Below are 24,917 nucleotides of genomic sequence, written 5' to 3'. Positions count from 1 at the left end.
CTGTCATTATGTTTCTTAATCCACTGTCATTATGCTTCTAATTAAAAAATACTACTTAGCAAACAATTCACATTAACAGAAGGGATAATTAAAATCTAATAAAGTTATTAAAGGTTTTTCTCTCTTGATATGTGATCATTTTAACAAATTAGTACTAGACTCACATGTAACCTTGAGTGTGTTGCTTATTCTCTAGGGATCTCCAGTTCTTTTGATTTACTATAATTCCCTTTACAATAATGAAGTTCCATGCCTGATTGGATTACCAGAAAGGATTCTACCCCTCAGGCATTTCAATTAGTTCATTGTTGCTGTGATTATATTTTTCTCCTCTCTATATATTGTTTATGAAATTTTATTATAATAGAATTTAAAATATTAGATCTCAAGGAAACCTTAGGAATTACTTAGTCCAGAACTCCCTCATTAACTTATACCATATTTTATTTTATTCTTCTAATTGTTGATAAACTATGGAGGTGGCAAAAAGGAATAAAAAGAATCTGGGACTATGAATATGAAGCACTTTCTGGATGACTACTTTTGACCTCTGAAGAGAAAATGAAACTCAAATGAGGCCTCATCTTTGTCAATGAAGCCTTATTTACTTACACCATAATTATTTCTTGACTATTTTTACAGAATAGATTTTTGTTTTAACATGCATTAACCGAATCATAATATTCACAGATATAAAATAAGAAAGTGGCCATGTTTATGGTTTTTATTGCAGGAAATAAAACCAAGTCCTAGGTCATTCTCCTATATTGATAATTAGTAGAGCATAAAATATACATAGACATTAAATATGTCATTGATGTTAAGGTTTTTCTACAAGAGAAAATCTCTTGTAGAAAATCTCATAGAAAGATCTTAAATTTTATGATACATTTTGAACATTCTCTATAATATATTCATTAAATATTTACAGTGCTCTCATGAACAAAGCACCATCTCAGATATAAGGAATAGGTGTTCTGATGTCCTCAAGCCTAAAGTTCTCTGTCAAACATTTCGGTTTTGTTTATGTTTTAGTGACGACACACCTTTAAGAACTGAAAGGAGCTTTACAGCATAATGATGGAAAGGACAGAAACTAGGCTACTTTTTCTTGCCAAGAACATCACATTCTAGCCAATACTTTTTTTACATGATAGTGTGAGCCAAGTCCCAGGTGTCATTAAAGTATCCTTTAATGTGTAGAGCAAAGATTGTTTCTAAAAATTGTTTAAAGAGCCAAATTCCTAAATAGTAAAAGATTTTAAAAGTAGATATAAAAGTAGATATCTAAAATATAAAAAATTTCTTCTCATTCCTTTAAAAACCTATTTCTATTTCTCAGGTAAGAACAGCACAACCTTCTTCCCATTCCTGGCTCTCTGTCAATTCCAGTATTAGATTCTGTGCTATTTCCTGTGCTGTGAGTTTGAATTTCTAAGCAACAAAGATGAACAAGGTAGGAACGGTGTGTCTTCCCATTTTCATCCATATTTAAAAGGTAGGAAGTGAGACCGGGCACAGTGGCTCATGCCTGTAATCCCAGCACTTTGGGAGGCCGAGGTAGGTGGATCACCTGAGGTCAAGAGTTTGAGACCAGCCTGGCCAACATGGCGAAACCGCGTCTCTACTAAAAATACAAAAAATTAGCTGGGCCTGGTGGCAGGTGCCTGTAATCCCAGCTACTCAGAAGGCTGAGGCAGGAGAATCGCTTGAACCTGGGAGGCAGAGGTTGCAGTGAGCCAAGATCGTGCCATTGCACTCCAGACTGGGTGACAAGAGTGAAACTCTGTCTCTAAATAAATAAATAAATAAATAAAGTAATCCCAGCACTTTGGGAGTCCGAGGCAGGTGGATCACGAGGTCAGGAGTTCAAGACTAGCCTGGCCAACATGGTGAAACCCTGCCTCTACTGAAAATACAAAAATTAGGCCGGGCGCGGTGGCTCACGCCTGTAATCTCAGCACTTTGGGAGGTCAAGGTGGGTGGATCACGAGGTCAGGAGATCGAGACCATCCTGGCTAACATGGGGAAACCTTGTCTCTACTAAAAAATAGAAAAAAATTAGCCAGGCGTGGTAGCAGGCGCCTGTAGCCCCAACTACTCAGGAGGCTGAGGCAGGAGAATGGAGTGAACCTGGGAGGCAGAGCCTGCAGTGAGCCAAGATGATGCCACTGCACTCCAGCCTGGACTACAGAGCGAGACTCTGTCTCAAAAAAAAAAAAAAAAAAAAAAAGAAGGTAAGAGGTGGTGTGGAAACTTAGATTAAGAGCCCACTAGCTGCCAGAAGTGTTTACATACATTGTTTCAATTAATTACTTTATAGACCACAGGTAGGCTTATTATCTCCACTAAGAGACCAGGACACTCTGGGTAAGAGAAGCTAAGTAATTTGCCTAAGATCATATGGCTAATAAAAGACTGGAAGAGAATGCTGGGTCTGGCCAGAGACAGAGATTGTGGGAGATAAACATCTCACTCTGTAAGCAACTAACTTGTGGTGTTTTTTATTTATTTATTACTGATACATATTAATTGTTCATATTTATGAGGTACAATATGAGGTTTTGATCCATGTATATCTTGTATAATGATCAAATCAGGGTACTTAAGATATTTTTCACCTTAAACATTTACCATTTTTTTGTGATGAGAACATTCAAAAGCCTCTCTTCTAGCTATCCTCAAACATACATTATTGTTAATGCTGGTCTCCCTACTATGCAATAGAATACCAGAACTTATTCCTCATATCTAACTGTAGCTTTGTACCTGTTGACCAATCTCTTCCCCTTCTGGCCTTGTCCGTCTTCTTCTTTTTCTTCTTCCTTTTTTATAGAGAGATGGGGTATTACTATGTTGCCCAGGCTGGAGTATAGTGATGTGATCATAGCTCACTGCAGCCTTGAAATCCTGGGCTCAGGGATCCTCCTACCTCAGCCTCAGCTGGGACTATAGGTGCCTGCCACCACACCTAGCCTCCTTTTATTTTCTATTTAATTTTTAGTAAAATTACCCAAATGGAGTTGCCACTGCTTAAGATGGCAATGCTGGGCACCTGTACAAGAGCTGCTTTCTCTTCTGGTGACCTTGAATAAGTCTTATGGGTTTATTATTGTGCCCTTTTCCTGTTTGGTTCTTTCAATTAATGGACAATTCTTTTAAGACTCAGAACTGAAAGCCAGGCGCCATGGCTCATGCCTGTAATCACACCACTTTGGGAGGCTGAGGTGGGTGGATTGCCTAAGCTCAGGAGTTTGAGACCAGCCTGGGCAACATGGCGAAATCCTGTCTCTACTAAAAATACAAAAAATTAGCTGGGCGTGGTGATGAGCGCCTCTAATCCCAGTTACTCGGGAGGTTGAGGCATGAGAATTGCTTGAACCGGGGAAGCAGAGGTTGCAGTGAGCAGAGATCATGCCACTGCCCTCCAGCCTGGGCAACAGGGCAAGACTGTGTCTCAAAAAAAAAAAAAAAACAAGAAAAATTGGCCGGGTGCAGTGGCTCACACCTGTAATCCCAGCACTTTGGGAGGCTGAGACGGGTGGATCACGAGGTCAGGAGATCGAGACCATCCTGGCTAACACGGTGAAACCCCGCCTCTACTAAAAATACAAAAAATTAGCCAGGTATGGTGGCGGGCGCCTGTAGTCCCAGCTACTCGGGAGGCTGAGGCAGGAGAACAGCATGAACCCGGGAGGCAGAGCTTGCAGTGAGCCAAGATCGTGCCACTGCACTCCAGCCTGGGCGACAGAGCGAGACTGCGTCTCAGAAAAAAAAAAAAGACTCAGAACTGGCTTTCAGCAAAGATTTTTTTTCTTTCCAAATTGGTGTGAAATAGGCTGGGCATGGTGGTTCACGCCTGTAATCCCAGCACTTTGGGAGGCCGAGGCAGGCAGATCCCCTGAGGTCAGGAGTTCGAGACCAGCCTGACCAACAGGGAGAACCCTCATCTCTACTAAAAATACAAAATTAGCCGGGCATGGTGGCACATGCCTGTAATCCCAGCTACTCAGGAGGCTGAGGCAGGAGAATCACGTGAACCCAGGAGGTGGAGATTGTGGTGAGCCAAGATCACACCATTGCACTCCAGCCTGGGCAAGAAGAGTGAAACTCCATCTCAAAAAAAAAAAAAAAAAAAAAAAGTGTGAAATTTAGATGTTAATTGTGTTTTGTTCATCTAATTAGATGTGTGAGTTAAGGAGTATAAAATAAGCCACTAGCTACTTTCTTACAAGATACAATAAATCTATCAGATTGAAGAGCAAAACAGCATCAGTTGTAATCAAAATAATATATCATATCATGTCATGATGTCAGAAGAATACGTTACGTTATTTCCAAGGGCTCTCCTCAGAAATTAGATTGGGATATTGGCTAAATCCTCAGATCCTACCTGTCCCTCCACAAGAAAAGCTAAGCAGGTATCTTACAATACACAATTTAAAGTGAAGCCATAATGATTACCTAGTTATCTCTCACTGTACAATTCGTAACATCTTTTTTTTTTTTTCGAAACAGAGTCCCACTCTGTCACCCAGGCTGGAGTACAGTGGCTCAATCTCGGCTCACTGCAACCTCCACCTCCCAAGTTCAAGCAGTTCTGTGCCTCAGCCTCCCAAGTAGCTGGGATTACAGGCGCCCGCCACCACACCTGGCTAATTTTTATATTTTTGTCAGTGACAGGGTTTCACCATCTTGGCCAGGCTGGTCTCGAACTCCTGACTTCATGATCTACCTGCCTCTGTCTCTCAAAGTGCTGGATTATAGGCATGAGTCACAGTGCTTGGCCAATTTCTAACATCGTTGCACCATTCGATTTTATCTTTTCTCTGCTCAAAATAAGCACTGCAGTATAAGCTGTTGAATGTCAATAATCAATTTCTTGGCAAGATTACATGATACAATCACAAAAATTGCTCTACAACAAACAAAGCCTTTGATCTTTCATAAGAGATATATGCAGCCACTCACTTCCAAACATCAGTATGTCATCAGCAAACAACAAGCAATACTGACAATGTCCCTACAAACTCATGGAAAGGCCTCTAGGCCTAAACAGAGTATAGTCAGTCCATTGCCCTCAACTGCCTACAGCAAGATATGCAATTCTGTGATTTTTATTAGGATAATCCCCTTGTAGACATTGTTGTGGCTTTTTGGGACTCCTGAATTCTTTGCCCAGTGTGGAACATGCATCAGAACCTTCTGTATCCCTTCCCAATATCTGTCCTCCCTAAGGTGCACCACTCCCACTATGTGCGCGCCCCTTAGATGGATGTGCTGGAGTGTCCTCACAAATACTTGAGAGGCCCCTTCTGGTGTGTGGGTGAGCAAGAGGTCAAAAGAGAAGGTGGAGCCAGCCTGTAGGCAGTGGCTTCCTTTTGTACTCATGCCCCAGGTCCTGTAAATATTACCTGTTTCCCTGGATGGAACTGGAGCGGGCTTACTCCACCCCACAAGGGGCTAGGCCTAGAATAGAAAGTTGTCACTGCATAGAGAAACTGAAATGTGTTGTTCTTTTTTAGGGTTCATGTAAGGATCAATTTGCCACTAGCCTACTTCCTTGTGGAAGCTGCATATTTGACTCTTCTGGTAAATTTATACGATTGCCATAGAATAAATTTTTATTTAAACCATAGGTTATTTATATATCGTGTCTTACATAGAATTTAGAAAAGCTATTTCCAACTGTTACCCTTATATGATATAGATGGACAGACTGAATGGCTCTCTATCTCAGACATACTATAATCTAATTCCATTTTAGTGAGCAAAGATTCTGCTTATATGCACACAGAATGAAAGCTGGTGTGTTCCATTTGATTACTATAATTAACATATCACACTGCTTTTGAGAATTCAACGAAAGCACTCTCCTCAGAGAAAATGAGAGATGGTCTTTCTGTTCTCCGAACTTTATGACAGGCATATATTTATCAGAGACATCATCTGTATTTCCTGATATTCCCTCTGCCCTCACAAGACTAGCTGCTGTCTCAGCCATGCACTCAGCTATCTGACCACTTTGGGACCTGCATGGTTTTGCTGTGAGGGGCTGACCAGTTGCTTATCCAGGATGTTGGCCCTTCTTGGCTGCTGCCATGCCAGTCACGCATTTCGAGTTTCTGGCTCCTTTCATCACTTGAGACTTGGATGAAACACCACACTAGAGAGCATGGTATCTGGCTTCCCAAATGACCACTGAGGGATCCGGATGATGCAATGCAGAAAGCTGGGTGTTAACCACACTTGGGATGAACTTTGGCCTATAGAAATAGGAGATGCTGGGAGTGTGACAGATCAATTACCCCACTTCCTCCTCGTTCACTGACTGTCTTCTTGTTAACAGTTTTTTCACGTAGCCTACCCGTGCATTGCTTCCCATCCTTTCCTGCCACATCTCCCTTTTTCTCACTCTCACATTCCCGGGCTTACCCTTAAACAAACAAAGCAGTAGCACCCAATCTCCCTCAGAATTTGTTTTCTAGTAAACTGGGCAAAAAGGCTCACTATATGAATTGAGAAAGATAAAATTCTGAGACTGTAAGGTACAAACTCAAGTAGCCTTAGGAATAACTGATAAAGACCTATTTTTAAATCAGTAGCTTCAAGTGGCATGTATAATAATAATTGTTTCAATATTATTTTGGAGGCACTATAGTGCTTGGATATAAATTTCATTTCTTTTCCCTTTGACTCCGAAGACTCTCCCGTATACCATAATTAATCAAGTATAGGCGCAGCACTATGCAAAGCCTTGAAAACACTAAAAGGGGTTATGACATTTTCTCTGTCCCCTGTCCTCATAAAATAGTTATTAGAGGGAGACCACATACAAGTAATGACTTGCATGGTTTACATTAAAGTGCTGTGCTGCAGAGAAATGGGGAAATAAATGAAGGTCTCAAGTATCTAGGAAGACTTCATGATGGAGATAAAACTTTCAAAGGGAGTTTTAAAGGATGGATAATACCTGAATTGGTAGAGGGGAAACAGAAAGGTGCTCCTGGTGAGTTTCAAGTCCAAATGAAGATGTGGAGATGAAATTGCATATGGTACTTGTGATGGACTCAGTATTTCTATTTCTGGATTCTTCATAACAGCATTCCAGAGGGCTGCAGATCCTCTAAATCTCATTTATAGAACCTAGGTTAATCTATATGATATAAAGAAGATTCATAATCTGATCACTTTCTTTTACTTTCTTTTTTTTTTTTTGCAGACAGAGTCTTACTCTGTCACCCAGGCTGCAGTGCCATGGCACAATCTCGGTTCATTGAAACCTCAGCCTCCTGGTTTCAAGTGATTCTCCTGCCTCAGCCTCCCAAGTAGCTGAGATTACAGGCACATGCCACCAGGCCTGGCTAATTTTTTGTATTTTTAGTAGAGACGGGGTTTCACCATGTTGGTCAGGCTGATTTCAAACGCCTGACCTCAGGTGATCCGCCCGCCTCGGCTTCCCAAAGTGCTGGGATTACAGGCATGAGCCACGGCTCCCAGCCACAATCTGATCATTTTCTTAAAACAGCAACAATGTTCCAGTATATAATCTATGAAGTTTTGTTGGTCTGTGATATGGTTTGGCTGTGTCCCCACCCAAATCTCATCTTGAATTCCCACTTGTTGTGGGAGAGACCCTGTGGGAGGTAATTGAATCATGGGGGCAGGTTTTTCCCGTGCTGTTCTCATGATAGTGAATAAGTCTCACGAGATCTGATGGTTTTAAAAAGGGAAGCTTCCCTGCACAAGCTCTCTTATCTGCTGCCATGTGAGACATGCCTTTCACCTCTCTCTACTAAAAATACAAAAAATTGTGAGGCCTCCCCAGCCGCGTGGAACTGTAAGTCCATTAAACCTCTTTCTTTTGTAAATTGCCCAATCTCGGGTATGTCCTTATTAGCAGGGTGAAAGCAGACTAATACAGTTTGGGAATAAAATTAGAGAATTTAATTTTGGCCGGGCATGATGGCTCACACCTGTAATCCCAGCACTTTGGGAGGTCGAGGTGGGCAGAATGCATGAGTTTAGGAGTTTGAGACAAGCCTGGGCAACATGGCGAAGCCCTGTCTCCACAAAAAAATACAAAAATTAGCTGGTTTTGTTCCTGCATGCTTGTAGTCTCAGTCACTCAGGATGCTGAGGTGGGAGGGTTGTTTGAGGCAGGGAGGTTGAGGCTGCAGTGAGCCGAGATTGTTTAACTGCACTCCAGTCTGAATGACAAAGTGAGACCCTGTCTCAAAAAAATTTTTTTTAATTTTATTTGAGGACAGCTTATTTGAGAACTCCCAATTCAGCATAAAAAATTTTACTTGGCCAGGTGCAGTGACTCATGCCTGTAATCCCAGCGCTTTGGGAGCCCCAGGCAGGTGGATCATGAGGTCAGGAGATCGAGACCATCCTGGCTAACATGGTGAAACTCCATCTCTACTAAAAATACAAAAAATTGGCCGGGCGTGATCGTGGGCACCTGTAGTCTCAGCTACTCAGGAGGCTGAGGCAGGAGAATGGCGTGAACCCAGGAGGTGGAGCTTGCAGTGAGCCGAGATGGTGCCACTGCACTCCAGCCTGGGTGACAGAGTGAGACTCTGTCTCAAAAAAAAAAAAAAAGAAGTTTTACTTGAATTTAAATCATTGATTTCAGTACAATTGTGAAACTTAAAAGAGCAATATATGAAGGGAAGGAAAATAGAACACTTAAAAAAAATTCCTAAATATTCCATGAAAAACTCTTATTGTTAAGGGGGTAGATTGTGTTCCCAGACTATCAGCTACAAATTTCTCCTCTCTTTTCCTGAATTCAACTAAAATTTCAAAAAGTCAGTATATGAGGTATGTACTGGTTGGGAGAATTTGCCTCAGTATACTCTGAGAAAAAAGGCTGGGAAGGGAGTGGACAGGAGAAGGAATATAGGTGGTAGGTAATAAAGGTTCATTAGTCTCTTTCTTTTGTACATACTTGAATTTTTTATAATATAAAATTCTTATAAAATCCTACATTGTTTCTGTAGATGACAACTGATAGGTCTAAAATTTCTGGTTTTGGCTGCGTGCAGTGGCACATGACTGTAATCCTAGTACTTTGGGAAGTTGAGGAAGGCAAATGGCTTGAGTCCAGGAATTCAAGACCATCCTGGGCAATAAGGCAAGACCCCATCTCTACAAAAAATACAAGAAATTAGCTCCACATGGTGGCAAGTGCCTGTAGTCCCAGATACTCTGCAGGCTGAGTTGGGAGGATCACTTGAGTCCAGGAGGTCAAGGCCACAGTTTGCTGACATCGTGCCACTGCCCTCCCACCTGGACAAGACAGAGAGACCCTGTCTCAAAAAAAAAAAACCAATAAATAAATAAATAAATAAATAAATAAATAAATCTGTTTTCATCAAGAAGTTTATAAATATACATTAATCATTTCATTTTGGCTATACATGCCCCATTATTGGGGGTGGGGAGTGGGATAGGGATAGATTTGGCAGGAGGACTGATGGGGGCAGAGTCGTTAGATGTAGTGAAAAATAAGAAACAGAAGCTTTCAGAGAGAGAGTTTACAGGCGTCAACCACTGATTGCATAAAGAGAGGTAAGAGTTGAAGTTTCTGCAACTGAGTGGATAATGGCGCCATTAACAGATGAGAATGTAAGAATAAGATGTCCTTCCTTTAAATGGGTTTGTGTGCAGTCTTCCCATGGACAGCCTCAGAAAGACTCAGGGACCCCTGGCTAACATTGTGTTGCTGAGGAAACATTGTTAACTTTTTCAGATTAAGAAACATTTCATTTACATATAATCACAAAAACAAAAATTAAAACTACTAAACCTTGATCACATTGGTATCTGGCAACAGGGTACTTTACAACCAGTTATTATCATTTCCTCCCAACTCAGTCATAATTGCTGTCCTTGTTGTGGATTGAGTAATTTGACCAACGCTAGCTGCTAAACACAGGCAAAGTCCAAGTTAAAACTCCGCATGTTTATTCCTTATCACATTTACTTTATCTGTCAAAAAATCTCCACAGCAGTTACAAAATAATAAAATATCCATGAAAGCAGCATATTCTTACACATAGTGTTTCTCAGCTAAGCTCCATGTGACAGAGATCAGCTGTCCCTACCCCTCCTATGTACCTTCATGGAGTTTTTCCAGCAACAGAATGTCCATCTCTGCTTATTTCCCTTCAGTTCACTAGTCCATCATCTTGCAGGTTAAATGAAGGAATTTCAGTAGATTATTTTTATTTATCTATATATGTATGGTGGCTTCCTCTCCATTCTCAGGACAAATTGCCAGCACTAATCAGGCACCTTTTCTGCCTTCCTTACAAAGAAAGATTTTTGTGAATATTTGCTTTGTTATTACTAGGTAAAATAGAAAATTTTACTTTTCTGGTTGATTTGTCTCTTTTTAGTCTTTACTAGGTTTTTCATAAGTTACTTTACTGCTGCCCTAAACAGGTCACTACTACAATAAAGATAGTTCTTTTGTTTTCCCCACCTTGGCAGTTGTTTAGCCTTAGGTCCTTCTCCTGACACCTCTGGTTAAGGGTCCAATTAAAGCTAAGGAAGTTTATTTTTATTTTTTTTTTTTTTTTGAGACGGAGTCTTGCTCTGTCACCCAGGCTGGAGTGCAGTGGCGCAATCTTGGCTCACTGCAAGCTCCGCTTCCCGGGTTCACGCCATTCTCCTGTCTCAGCCTCTCCGAGTAGCTGGGACTACAGGCGCCCGCCACCACGCCCGGCTAATTTTTTTGTATTTTCAGTAGAGACGGGGTTTCACCGTGGTCTCGATCTCCTGACCTCGTGATCCGCCCGCCTCGGCCTCCCAAAGTGCTGGGATTACAAGCGTGAGCCACCGCGCCCGGCCCAGGAAGTTTAGATTCTTTTGAGGTTGTAGACAATTCTGGCTTTGAGATCTTATCTGATTGGCCACATGAAAGAAGATAATGAGAGAGAGATGCCTGGGAACCTGAATTAGGCTCCTGATTAGTGTCATGGGAAAGAGAGAGAGGAGCATGATCTTTAACCACACAGTGAATCTGCTTGACAGCAAACTGGGCCTAATTCAATGTCTCTGGCTTAGACCAATCATCAACATTTTTCTTTGGGGGTTAGGTTGGGCACAGGCAAGAAATAAAATTAGGAGAAAGAAGCAGAGACCTTCAACTCACCTACACCTAAGGAAACAGAATGCAAGATGGTTTTGGTGAGGGTGGAAGCGTCTAGGTGACAGTATCAGGGATAAAGTTGGAATGACAAACCTGGGTAGGGCAATTCCTGAACATCAAGAAGAAGCTTGGGGAAAGAGAGCTCTGGTGGAAACGGGTGCTAAAAGGAAAAAAGGGGGTACCAAAGACAAGCGTTCCTAGGATCTTACCTAGGGCAGGTCCTAAAACAATCATTAGCTTTGGTATAAATAATACATACCAATGTAAGATATGCATTACTCCACTGACATTTTGAGTTACTATAAAATTTAATTATAAAATAATCAGGAAGCAAAACAGAACAAAGCAGGTTACATTTTATTCTATTTGATGCCTTAACTTTTTCTTTTTAGTGAGCCAGGATACTGGGACGTTTGACGATAAACTTTTAAAGGAGAAATGTAAATGATCTGTGGGATAAAAGAGCAATTTTGTACATGATCTACTATAAGGTATGGATCAATCAAACAAGTATTTATTGAGTTCCTTCTCTTGAGTTAACAAGGTGGGTATATGGATCAGACTTCACAGCAATTCTTGCCTCAATAATAATTCTGAGCGAATGATCAAATTTTTTTGGAAATGCTCACAAATCGTCTGTTTAACTAATTATGCTGTTGACCTTTGCCCAGAATTTGTATAAAAATCATAGATTTTTAGAATTGATTACCCTTTAATTTTTTTCTCTTCACACTCTCCTTGTTTTAATCTGTCTTTCTAAAAGATCTGATTTTCTTTTCTTTTTTTTTTTTTTGAGACGGAGTCTTTTGCGCTTGTCATACAGGCTGGAGTGCGGTGGCGCGATCTCAGCTCACTGCAAGCTCTGCCTCCTGGGTTCACACCATTCTCCTGCCTCAGCCTCCCAAGTAGCTGGGACTACAGGTGCCTGCCACCATGCCCAGCTAATTTTTTGTGTTTTTCAGTAGAGATGGGGTTTCACTGTGTTAGCCAGGATGGTCTTGATCTCCTGACCTTGTGATCCGACTGCCTCAGCCTCCCAAAGTGCTGGTATTACAGGCGTGAGCCACCACACCCAGCTTCTAAAGATCTGATTTTCAAGCAATTGACGATTTCTTCTTTTTTCTGACTTGGAAATTTTCTGATTTCCTTATTTAAATTCAGGAAAATTAGATTTATTACAAAACATAATTTTGGAAGTAGAATAATATCTTTTGGCAAGTTAAGACTTTAATTTTGAACTTGGCTAACCTATGAATCAATAAAAAATCATCCTAACAAATACATGATTCTCCATCCTTTAAAACAACTTAGTGTTATATTTTAAGTCCTTTGCACAGCTTCATAGATATGTAAGCTGTTTGTTCCATAGCCTATATTTTGAGAACTGTCTCTCCCTTGCTCTGAGTGGTTATGGTTGGCCAGTCATGGTACCCTACTCTTTTGGAAACAGAGATTGATCTAAGAATGAGCTTGTGACCATGGACAGGGCCAATCATGTTTTCGGCAGCTGATACAGATGTTCAAAGAGGGACCCTATAAGAGCTCTGTGAACTGCAGGGGCCACATTTCTCATCATATGCAGAAAACCTGCCTGAGAATAAAGCTAATAAGGAAAGCATGCGGGAAGGGAAGCGAGAGAGAGAGAGGGCGAGCGAGATAGAGAGAGAGAGAGAGAGTATTCTGAGGACATCATTTGAGCATCTGGAAAGAGCTATGCTGAAGCCAGCTTGGAAACTGGAATTTTATTTTATTGTTTTTTTTTGAAACAGGGTCTCACCCCATTACCCAGGCTGGAGTGCAGTAGCACAATCTGGGCTCGCTGCTCTCTCTGCCTCCCTGGCTCAAGTGATCTTCTCACCTCAGCCTCCAGAGTAGCTATAGGTGTGTGCCACCACACCTAGCTAATTTTTGTATTTTTTGTAGAGATGGGGTTTTGCCATGTTGCCCAGGCTAGTCTTGAACTCCTGGACTCAAGCAGTCTGCCCACCTTAGCCTCCTGAAGTGCTAGGATTATGGGCCTGAGTCACTGCACCTGGCCAGAAACTGGAATTTTATATGTATCTAGTTCTGTGAGCAAAAAACATTTTCCTTATTTGCCTAAAATAAGCGGAGTGGGGTTTCTGTCATTTGCAACCAAGAGTCCTGACAATATACACATGACTACACAGTCTTAATAATCATCATGATTTAAAAATATTTGATTTTCTACGCAAAGACCTTATTTACAGCAAGAGTAATAAATTTGGCCAAAACTGTAAAAAGGGATTCATACTAGAATTTGTGAAATGCTCAACCATTGATTTTCCATAACATATCCCCGTCCACGTATCCTAACTAAACACTTACTAACCGATTACTCACCTTGTGTCAGTCAGTAGTGCTAAGTGCTGCACATACAACATTGAGTAAAACACATTTGGTCCCTGCCTTTGTGGAACTTAGGATCTCACTGACTTTATTCTCCTGAATTGTACAATATAGCATTGGTGTTGTAGCATTCTTTTATGTTCTATTTTGAGTCATAAATGGAAATGCTTTTTCAAGCCTCAGGTCATATTAATATACTAACACTCTTTTTTAAAGGCCTTTCATGATCCTGAGATCATTTATAGTAATGTAGGTGTTAACCAAACAGCATAAGTCAAATAAGTAGAAGCCTTTGAAATTGATGAATGTTATAAATATTTATGACACTATATATATAACCTGTTGACTTTTTTCGCTTTCGAAATATACGTGCCTTAAGTTCTTCTGCTTTTATTGGTGTCTCCTAGACAACAAATCATTTCTCACAAATTAAGTACAACAGTAATAAAACTGGTGCACAGAGAAATGCCACAGGTACAGTGTATCTGGAGAGTGGAAATAAGTACAGTGAACTTTATTCAAAGAAGAAAATTTTCCCAAGGTTTTTGCATTCACCATTAGAACAATGTATAATCATTTGAAGATGTTTTCAATAAAATAAAATAAAAGATGTTAACCTTCCCTGATAAAAAATTTGCAGAACATTTTTAGAATGTAACACAAAAGCATATGGATAAGGTGATGATATATTTGAAAGGACCGAACTTTGGAACTGTAGCCATTATAGAAAAGTTCTATTTTCAGAAGTAAGGGTAGGCAGCCTCTCTTTCCACACTAGAGTGTAAGAGCGTTAAGATCAAGTTTGACTTTCTGGCCAGGAGGCTGGCCCTCCAGAGTTAAAGGTTACTGCCTCTCAGCCTTCCAGGCAGGGTGTGTGCACATGGCAGCAGAGATGGAGTGGGTTGTGAGAGGGCCGTTCCGGTCTCTAAACTGTGACTTCCCTCAGCCTGGCAGTAGCAGTTCTGACACTTAGACTCAGCAGGGCAGCAGAAGTACACAGCCCAGGGGCATGTCATGTTGCCTTAGTCTGAAAGAGATGGCCAACAGAGACCCCATCTAATGCAGTCAGTGGGCTATAGTTCAGACTTTCAACCCCTGGATGGGCAGGAGTTCTGGGGCTGGCCTGCCTAGACACAAGCAATTCACCAAGTATTTTTAAATAGTTAGATGAAAACCAAACAACATCTTATGTTTCTAAGATTAATGATTTTCAACCTTGACTACACATTAGAATCAACTGGAGAGCTTTTAAAAGTCCTGATGTCGGCCGGGCGCGGTGGCTCATGCCTGTAATCCCAGAGCTTTGGGAGGCCGAAGCGGGTGGATCACCTGAGGTCAGGAGTTCGAGACCAGCCTCCACATGGAGAAACCCCGTCTCTACTAAAAATACAAAATTAGCCGGGCTTGGTGGTACATGCCTGTAATCCCGGCTACTTGGGAGGCTGAGGCAGAAGAATTGCTTGGGAGGCGGAGATTGTGGTGAGCCGAGATTGCGCCATTGCACTCCAGCCTGGGCAACAAGGGTGAAACTCTATCTCAAAAATAAAATAAAATAAAATAAAATAAAAGTTCTGATGTCCAGGCCACACCCCAGACCAATTAAATCAGATTAAATCAGAATCTTTGTGGGTGGGACCTAGGCATCGGGACTTTTTTTTTTTTTTAAGATAGAGTTTCACTCTTGTTGCCCAGGCTGGAGTGCAATGGCGTGATCTCAGCTCACTGCAACCTCTGCATCCTGGGTTCAAGCAATTCTCCTGCCTCAGCCTCCCTAGTAGCTGGGATTACAGGCATCTGCCACCACGTACGGATAATTTTTTTTTGTATTTTTAGTAGAGTCAGGGTTTCACCATATTGGCCAGGCTGGTCTCGAACTCCTGACTTCAGATGATCTGCCCGCCTGGGCCTCACAAAGTGCTGGGATTACAGGCGTGAGCCACCTCGCCTGGCTGGCATCAGGACTTTTAAAAGCTCCAGCTGGGCACAGTGGCTCACCCTGTAATCCTAGCACTTTGGGAGGCTGAGGCAGGCAGATCACGAGGTTAGGAGTTCGAGACCAGCCTGGCCAACATAGCAAAACCCTGTCTGTACTAAAAGTACAAAAATTAGCTGGGCATGGTGGTGCGTGCCTGTAGTCCCAGCTACTTGGGAGGTTGAGGTAGGAGAATCACTTGAACCTGGGAGGCAGAGGTTGTGGTGAGCCGAGATCATGCCACTGCACTGCAGCCTGGGTGACAGAACGAGACTCCATCTCAAAAATAAAAAATAAATAAAAGCTCCCAGGGGTTGAGTGCTGTGGCTCATGCCTGTAATCCCAGCCCTTTCAGAGGCATAGATGGGTGGATCACTTGAGCCTGGGAGTTTAAGACCTGCTTGGGTAACATAGTGAGACCCTGTCTCTGCACAAAGTAAAAAAAATTAGTGGAGTGTGATGGTGCGCACCTGTAGTCCCAGTTACTGGGGAGCTGAGGTGGGAGTGTCACTTGAGCCTGGGAGGTTGAGGCTGCAGTAAGCTATGATTGTGCCCCTGCACTCCAGCCTGGGCAACAGAGCAAGACACTGATTCTAAACAGGATGAGGCAAGAGTTAAGTCATGCACTTAAGAATAAACTAGGGTTTTCTTTCTCTAGCAGTTAAACAAGCACTGGCCTTGAGATAAGCAATTACAGCTTGCCAACCATCAGGCACTGACTAACTGAGCCCCCCACCCCCGGCCCCTGTCCCACCAGCTGTAACTATAGCTTTGCTTGGAGATTGGATAACAGACTGATTTCAGTAACTTTCCCCCTCTCTCTCTTTCTCTCTTTGTCTCTCTCTCTTTTTTTTTTTTTTTTTGGACAGGGTCTTGCTCTGTCACACAGGCTGGAGTGCGGTGGCACGATCATGGCTCACTGCACCCTGGACATCTCTGGCTCAATCAATCCTTCCACTTCAGCTTCCCGAGTAGCTGGGGCTACAGATGCACCCCACCACACCTGGCTAACTTTTATATTTTTTGTAGCAGTCTCACTGTGTTGTCCAGGCTAGTTGTGAACTCCTGGGTTCAAGCAATTTTCCTGTCTCAGCCTCCCAGAGTGTTGGGCGGGATTACAGGCCCCCGGTCTCAGTAAATTTCTCTTGTTAGGAAGGCTACCAATCGAGGACTGGTTCGGGTGTGTTTACAGAGGCTGCACAACTTGAGTGTCTTTATGTCCTGACAAGACCTTTTGATGCATAGGTCCTAATTGTAATACATTTAAATGTTAAGTCTCCACCCCAAGGTGAACATGGGTCATCTGTAACATGCATATTTGTTCAGTAGGCATGCATCAGGACTATCTTCATGAATATTCACAGCTCATCTTACAACCTATTGAATATGCATGTTTGGCCAACTCAATAAACTTAAATTCCTGTCTTACCTCTCACTTCCTCTGAATGTTTGTCTCTGGTCTTTGCTGGAGGCTGTGCTTCCCAGCCTGCAGGATGGCCACTTTGCAGGCTGTCACTCTTTACCTCCTTTCTAAATTTATATATCTTGTGATTTTTTAAAGTTAACATTGTTCTGTAATTATTCTTTTCATTCTTCTTGGGACATGTTTACACATATCTACTGGATCGTGGTTGTGTGTGTGTGTGTGTATGTGTGTGTGTAATGAGACAAAACATCAATTTTGAGGATAGTTCTGGAGAAAGTGCTACCTTTACCTGCCTTAGGTTACTTTGTATTTCCACCAAAACAGGAATCAAAATGGGAGATCCATGACTCAAACTGCCCCAGGCTTTTTCACCAGCCTGTAAGGGAAGAGAATATGGAGATCAGTTTGCCACCTGGGAGCTTTCTAACAGAAATGCAAAGAAAGTTAAGGGCTTTATTAAGTGGACTTCATCCCACACCCAACACTAGGTGAGGAATTAGGTAAAGGTCTCCATCATACCTTAAGTCTTCCCTGAGAATGCCTTTACCTTTAAACACCCTCAAAAAAGAAGCAATTTAAAGGATATATATATATATATATATATATATATTTATATATACATATGTTTTCATGCTCACGGACTTTATTACACAGACAGTGGCGGCAGTGGCCCCAGCCCAGCCCACCCTCACCTGCTTTTCCAGCCCAGAAGGAGGGACGGGGAGGGTCACGGCCCAGCAAGAGCTATGCTGAGAGGGGAACAGTCCAGAGCCCAACAGCAGAACTTGGGGGGAAGCGGGCGGGGTGACCAGGGACACAAACTGTGTACAGGGGCTGAGGGCTTCTGCCCAGGGCCTTCCTGGACCAGGACGCTGGACAGGGCTGGGAGCCTCAATAGTCCTCCACCCAGCTGTTCTCAGAGATGAATGCGTCAATGACCTCCTTCATGGCCAGGTTGGGGATGAACTGTTTCTGGGTTAGGGGGCTCCGGGTCACGGGGTCAAAATGATCCACGTGCTGCAGGTACTCCTCGATGTCCTTGTGGTCATAGGTGATGCCACTGGGCGTGATGCATAGCTCCTGCATCAGCTCAAAACTGATCTTACAGCACAGGTATTTGGGGATGTCATACTTCTTCCTCTTCTCGTCCACCTGAGAGAAGAGCTCATCCATGTCTGCCATGTATTTGTCATGTGGGCAGGGGGCACCCTCACGTGCTTGGCCTCAATGCAGACCTGCTGGGCCCGGACGTGGCTGTCGTCCTCATCACCCTCATGGTTCCGTTGGCATTCTTCGAGCTCCCTCTCACGCTCTGCCGCAATGAGCCTCAAGAGGTAGGAGTGCAGCTTGCTCTCCTGGTGGATGCGCCATTCCTCGATGCTGTTTCAGCGCTGCTTCGCAATTTGAAGAGCGCTGGGAATGTTGTCCCCAAAGTTCAGCCAATGCTTCTAGGCCAAATATTTTTTATCATTAAACTAAATATCTCTCTCTATATATAGATATATATTTTTTGAGACGGAGTCTCTGTCACCAGGCTGGAGTGCAGTGGCACTATTTCGGCTCACTGCAACCTCTGCCTCCCGGGTTCAAGCGATTCTCCTGCCTCAGCCTCCCGAGTAGCTGGGACTACAGGCTCAAGCCACCACGCTCAGCTAATTTTTGTATTTTTAGTAAAGACGGGGTTTCACCATGTTGGCCAGGATGGTCTTGATCTCTTGACCTCGTGATCCACTTGCGTTGGCCTCCCAAAGTGCTGGGATTACAGGTGTGAGCCACTGCACTGGGCCACATATTTTCTATAAAGACCACTTCAGAACTAGCAGGCCTTTGATCCAACATGACCCTGCTCCCAAATCCACTCCCTGCCCAATACACATATGGACTTTTTGTAAAAATTCACATATTCTAACTACAAGAAAAATTGTGATTATGATTTAGAAAGTCCATGGAGCTTTAGTTTACTATCACTGACTTTCATTCTTTTTACAGGATTTCTGTATTGCAGTGTAGAGCCACAAGGGAGCATGAACTTTCCTATCAGAGGGATCTAGATTTAAATCTCTGCCACTTATTTACTCTGATTACAGCTAATTTATTTAACTTTTCAGTGCCTACTTTTCTTCATCTTAAAATAGGTGCAGGGTTATTATAGCAACATTGCAATTACATGTGAAGTTTTTGGTACATGATGAGTAATCAGTAATAGATAGTGTTTAAAATTAAAGTTTTAATGTATTTTTTTTTTAAACCTGAGGTTTTGTTTTGTTTTGAGACAGGGTCTCACTCTTGTCACCCAGGCTGCAGTGCAGTGGTGCAATCTTGGCTTATTGCAACCTTCACCTCCTGGGTTCAAGTGATTCTTGTGCCTCTGCCTCCCAAGTAGCTGGGACTGCACGTGTGCACCACCACACTTGGCTAAAACTTGAGGGTTTTTATTTATTTGGCATTCTCCAGTAATAATTTGTGACCATGAAGTTCTTGCACTTAACTGTAAATTCCAGGAATTCCTATCATCTAGCCTAAGGCCGGGAAGAGGGAGGTGACCAGTAAATACTTGCCAAATCAATGTATGTGTTGGTTGTTGTACAGTATGCTCAGAATCTGTCATGTGAACAAATGCCTTTGCTATATATGAAAGAATCTCAGAGCACAATCTACTGATGGATGAGGTAAATTGTAAGAATACAATTTCATGTTACTCACTAGAAAACATCAACTTGTTCTTCCCAGTTTTGGTCTGTATGCTGCTTCTTTGGGTTATGTGATAGGATGCTTCTTAAGCTCATGAGCTTCGTGGTTTTGCACCCAGACTACGTTATTTACCAGCTGTACGCTTGGTTTCTCAGTTTTTTCTTCTTTAAAATGGGGATGCTAATAACCTCCATGGCACAGGGCTGTTGCTGGTGGTTAAACAAGCGAACACACGAAAGTGTTTAGAATCGTACCTGGTACATGGTGTGAATGTTAGCTCTTCCAGCCTGTCCCCTTAGTCTCCCCTGCTGGTTGTTCCAGCATTCTTCTATTCCCAGGTTTAGGATGAATTGGCTCTTTTGGCTCTTTTGTTCCTGGTTAAGTGGGCTTTTGCCTGAGTGCTCTAGTGCACCAGATTTCCTTTCCAGTATTGACACTGCTCTTTCCCCAGCCACCTGACTGGCACATCACCGGCATATCCTGGGCTCTAGTCACTGGAATTGCTTTCTGTCCTCTCCTATGCTTGCTCCTTGTTGGAACCCTCCTTTCCTAAATTAGCACATTCTAGAACCTCTCCTATGGTTCCTGTTGAAAGTCTTTAGCCCTTTAGAAGCCCCTCTCCCCAAGCCCTTAATATACCCAGCCTGATTCAGAAGACACATGCTGCTTCCTCCCTTGTCTGCCTTCTCTTCTTGGAGCCACTACCTGCCCCCAAAGCAGAGGGCACAGTCTCAGGTAAGTCCCTGCTTGGTGAAGGCAGGGTGTGATACTGTTTTTTTTAAGACAGAGTTTTGCTCTTGTTGCCTAGGTTGGAGTGCAATGGTGTGATCTCGGCTCGCTGCAACCTCCGCCTCCTGGGTTCAAGCGATTCTCCTGCCTCAGCCTTCCAAGTAGCTGGGATTACAGGCGCCCACCACAACATCTGGCTGATTTTTTTTTTTTTTTGGGAGGGGTTTCTTCATGTTGGCCAGGCTGGTCTTGAACTCCTAACCTCAGGTGATCCACCCCCCTCAGCCTCCCAAAGTGCTGGGATTACAGGCACGAGCCACCATGCCCGGCCAGGGTGTGGTATCTAAATATTGTCTGGAATGAGAATAGATCATTTAGCTCCTTGCTTTCATAAAAACAGACAAACTCTGTAAACTGAGGGCAGCCTGGGGCTGCAGGCTAGGAAGGACAGCCCAGGGCTCTGCTCTTAACTGCAGTTTGGGCTTCCCACCTTTGGTTTGCTTGGTTAGCTCAATCTGACCTGCAAGTATTTCACCGTGGATTCATAGCATGTGTGAGGAAATGTTTATTTCCAATTCCCTGACAGCATAATCTATAATATTATGAACAAAAACAAAAACAAAACCCAAAACCCAAGAAGTTGGCTACAGAGAGTCCTGAAAAGAAGAAAAAAAAAACCCCAACAGAGTGGTTATTTGCTAACAACAAAGCAAACACATAAAAGGAGGGAAAAAAAACATAGCTATTGCCAAGAAGTGGCAAAAGCTGGGTTTCCTCATCAGTTCCTCCTTTTATCCTTTTGAAGATTATTCCCATATGTGACTGTCATGCTTTTCCTCAGCATTCTCAGACTGGGCATTTGTCTGTCATGTGACCATAGCAGACCATTCCGACTCCCTGGGCTTTCTCAGACACAAACAGTAGATGGAGGGTCACTTGCTTCTGGCCTTCTCTCTAGATTCTCCCAAGTCAAAAGGCCCGTACCTTTCAATTCTAAGGCTGGGAATGATAAAGGCTTGAAACTCACTCTGCTTCCTCGTTCAACAAGGCTGAACTTCTCCAAATTTATTATAACTTTCAGAGAGAGACAGTGAAGGAAAGGGAAGGAAAAAGATGAGAGAAAAAGAAGGAAAAGGAGACAGAGGAAGAGGGTAGGGACTAAGATGTCTGTGTGCCCCTATATAATATTAAAAGCAAATTTCTAAGAATTATTTTATGTGCCCTTTTTGGAATTCCATACAACATTAAATTTGAGGAAAAAATACGTCTAAAGTATATATTGGGAATGTCATGGCATGAAGGTAAAAAGGTTATTTAAATGAGCATGAAAAATCTTCTATTGGTGTACTAAATTCCTACTACGTATTTTATAAGATCTTCATTAAAATCATAAGACTAGGAAAACAGTATTTCTGACTATCGATAAGCAGCAATTTATCAATTTTAGAGATAACCATCAAAGAGATTCCCTGCACAAAGTTATCTTACAATGAGTTTCCAAACTATGCCCCTTGGGGCATTAAGATAGCAGGGGGAAAGAGTTCTGAGGGTGCTGGTCTGCGTGGAGGTGTGCCGCTTACAATACTAGAATGTATGCTTCCTTTCCTGACTCTGCACTGTGTAATGGTCATGGTGGGAGCATTTACACCATAGAAAGCAGCAAACCTCCAAATCCATTTCTCTTAGAGAGCTCCTTGTTAAACATTTACCAGTAAAACTGATGCTTTTATTTGTATTTCTAGGGAATTATTATTTCTAGGGAATTATTACCAGATCTGCTTTTATTGCTTTTATTTGTGTTTCTAGGGAATGTCTGTGTAAAGCATAGCTTTTTTTTTTTTTTGAGACGGAGTCTCACTCTGTTGCCCAGGCTGGAGTGCAGTGGCAGTTCATCAGTGAGCAGCCTCAGCTCACTGCAACCTCCGCCTCCTGGGTTCAAGTGATTCTCCTGCCTCAGCCTCCTGAGTATCTGGGATTACAGGCATGTGCCACCATGCCAGGCCAATTTTTGTATTTCTAGTAGAGATGGGGTTTCACCATGTTGGTCAGGCTGGTCTCGTACTCCTGACCTCAAGTGATCCCCCCTCTTGGCCTCCCAAAGTGCTGGGGTTACAAACATGAGACACCACACCCAGCCAAGCATAGTTTTTGAAAAAGGTTTTATGGATACAAAAAAGTTTGAAAACCATGCCCCAGTTGGATATTTTCCTTTTTTCCAAGTTAACATACATAGTGAATATTATAATTTGAAGAACAATGAATCATTTTACATCACTATTTAAGAGACCTCATTAATTTTATTATTTATTAAAACTATAACATTACATGTACTACATAAACTAAAACTATTACATTACATACCACTAGCATTCTAATAACTATATAAAATGACAGTTTAAAGTACTTTAAAATGTTCTAAGATACATCAGAAGAAAGAAAAACTCTTGGTTGTAAACTTGGAGTTTAGTAAGTTTAGCCTTATTGGATTAGTCAGTTAAGTAATTATAGAAATGGATCTGTTCCAGAAAAAATGCTACTCCTCTATATGTTATCGACCAGAGAGCAATGTCAATATTTAAGTTCTTGCTAACATTTTTGTTCCTTTTGGGTTCTGGTATTGGAATACTGTATTGATTTATCCCACATTACTTTTGGTTTTCTGATATTTTCTTCACCTACTTGCTGTAGTGGCTCCCTAAAATTGCATTTTGAGAACTCACCATCAACTATGTTATAATAAAGTGTTGGTGATTTAATCATTAAATCACTCTTCCTTAGGTCACCACCCCACCCTTCCCAGCTCCTTTCTCAGGCTTTGCCAAGTCAGATTTCAGGTCACAAAATAGCTATTTTTTACTTTCTTCTCTTATCCCAAGATGCTAACTGGTATAGGAAGATGCCAAAATCGGGCTTGGGCTTAAGGGGAGAGAGAGAACCCATTTAGAGTATAAATTGTGTACTTTGGCCTATTAGCCAGAGATCCCTGTATTGGGATTTTAGGTGTATGGTTCTGGCTTAGTCAGCTAGGGATGTCATAACGAAATACCACAGACTGGGTGATTTAGACAATAGGAATTTGTTTCTCACAATTCTGGAGGCTGGGATATCCAAGCCATCAAGGAGACAGCTGATTTGGTTCCCTGCTGAGGGCTCTTTTCCTGTCTAGTGCAAAGCCACCTTCTCCCTGTACTCTTACATGGGCGCTGGGGTGGGGTGGGGAGGAAGCAAGTTCTCTGCTGTTCCCTCATAAGGGCACTTATCCCATTATGAGGGCCCCACTATCATGACATCATCTAAACCCTCATCACCTCTGCCAAAAGACAAAGTTACAACAAATTTAGTTTAAAGATCAAATTGACTTTTATTAGCAATTCACAAATAAGAGAGCATCTCATTTAACAATTTAGAAAAGGCACACTGCTGGATATGACAGAGCAGTTTATTTTTGTAAGATGGGAACAAGGAAACAATGATTTAAAAAATTTTTAAATATACTTTTTAAAAAATAATAAAGACAGAGTTTCATGATGTTGCTCAGGCTGGTCTCGAACTCCTGGGCTCAAGTGATCCTCCAAACTTGGCCTCCCAAAGTGCTGGGATTACAGGCGTCAGTCACTGCGCCCAGCCAAACAATAATTTTTAAGAAAGAGGAATGGTTAACATCAGGTTACTTCATCAGGTTACCTTTCCTTGTAAGGGTTAAAGTAGAGGGAACTTCCTTTTCTTGCCAGCTCAGGTTGCCTGGGGCCTTTCCGATTGGTAGCTGTGAAGCTTCTGTTTTTGGGATAACACTCTGTTTGGGGTTTTCCCTGCTTCCTTAAAGTTTTAGTTTGATTACGTGGCATGAGTGACTCCATTTTGGTCTAGCCTTTTGGGGCCTAGCATAGAAGCTGTCTGTTACTGGGGCAGCCTTGATGAAATAACTGGGAAAGTTCCTTTTTTAAATGTTTTCCTTTAGTCGCTTTATTTATAGGCACAGCTGCTTAAAGAAACCAGACACGCCAGAATGGCGCCAGAGCTTTTTGACCCCTGGCAAGATACCAGAAGGAGATAAGACCTGCTAACCAGCACAAACTGGAACAGTGATCCCTAGTTGCCTTCAGATCATTAACATATCATTATAATGCTAAAATCCCTCCCCTAAAAGAAAAATCTCTTCCATTTTCTGTACATGCATCGTATGAAGATGTATGTTTTTTAATTAAGCCTGTGTGTCTGGAGTCCCACCCTGCACATGCTAACATCCCTCTCCCTCCCCATACCCAGTCCCTAAAGTACCCATAACTTCTATTGTTCAGGGAGAAGGGGCGTTTAGAGCGAGCGCCTCCCGTTCTGCCTTCTTGGCCAGTGAATAAAACCTGATTGCCTTTTCCAACTGGACGTTCTTCCTTTGCCATCAATACAAAGTGGGGAAAGAACTCAGTTTACTGGCAACAAGTCCAAACCAATGGCCTCATGTAAATTTTATTTAATACCTCCCAAAGGTCACCTCTCCAAATACTATCACACTGGGGGTTCGGGCTTCCACATATGCATTTTGGAAGGGATACAATTCAGTCCATAGCAGG

The 24,917-nt window shown here is 42.3% G+C and overlaps 1 long non-coding RNA gene and 1 pseudogene across 1 annotated transcript; both read right to left on the bottom strand.

The window, feature by feature from the left end:
• Positions 1 to 2,800: 2,800 nt before the first annotated feature.
• On the bottom strand, positions 2,801 to 23,518 carry LOC134737351 (uncharacterized). The gene is made up of 4 exons (XR_010122181.1): positions 23,437 to 23,518; positions 17,219 to 17,305; positions 6,974 to 7,156; positions 2,801 to 2,825 (listed from the first exon to the last, which is right to left on the bottom strand). It is a non-coding gene; the product is annotated as an uncharacterized lncRNA (long non-coding RNA).
• LOC129488782 (E3 ubiquitin-protein ligase CHIP-like) lies at positions 17,721 to 19,883 on the bottom strand (annotated as a pseudogene).
• Positions 23,519 to 24,917: the final 1,399 nt, after the last annotated feature.

This window comes from Symphalangus syndactylus, chromosome 8 (assembly GCF_028878055.3).
Source record: "Symphalangus syndactylus isolate Jambi chromosome 8, NHGRI_mSymSyn1-v2.1_pri, whole genome shotgun sequence".
Lineage (NCBI taxonomy): Eukaryota > Metazoa > Chordata > Mammalia > Primates > Hylobatidae > Symphalangus > Symphalangus syndactylus.
Note: the sequence above shows the minus strand (reverse complement) of the source record. Positions and strands in the feature narration are given on the sequence as shown.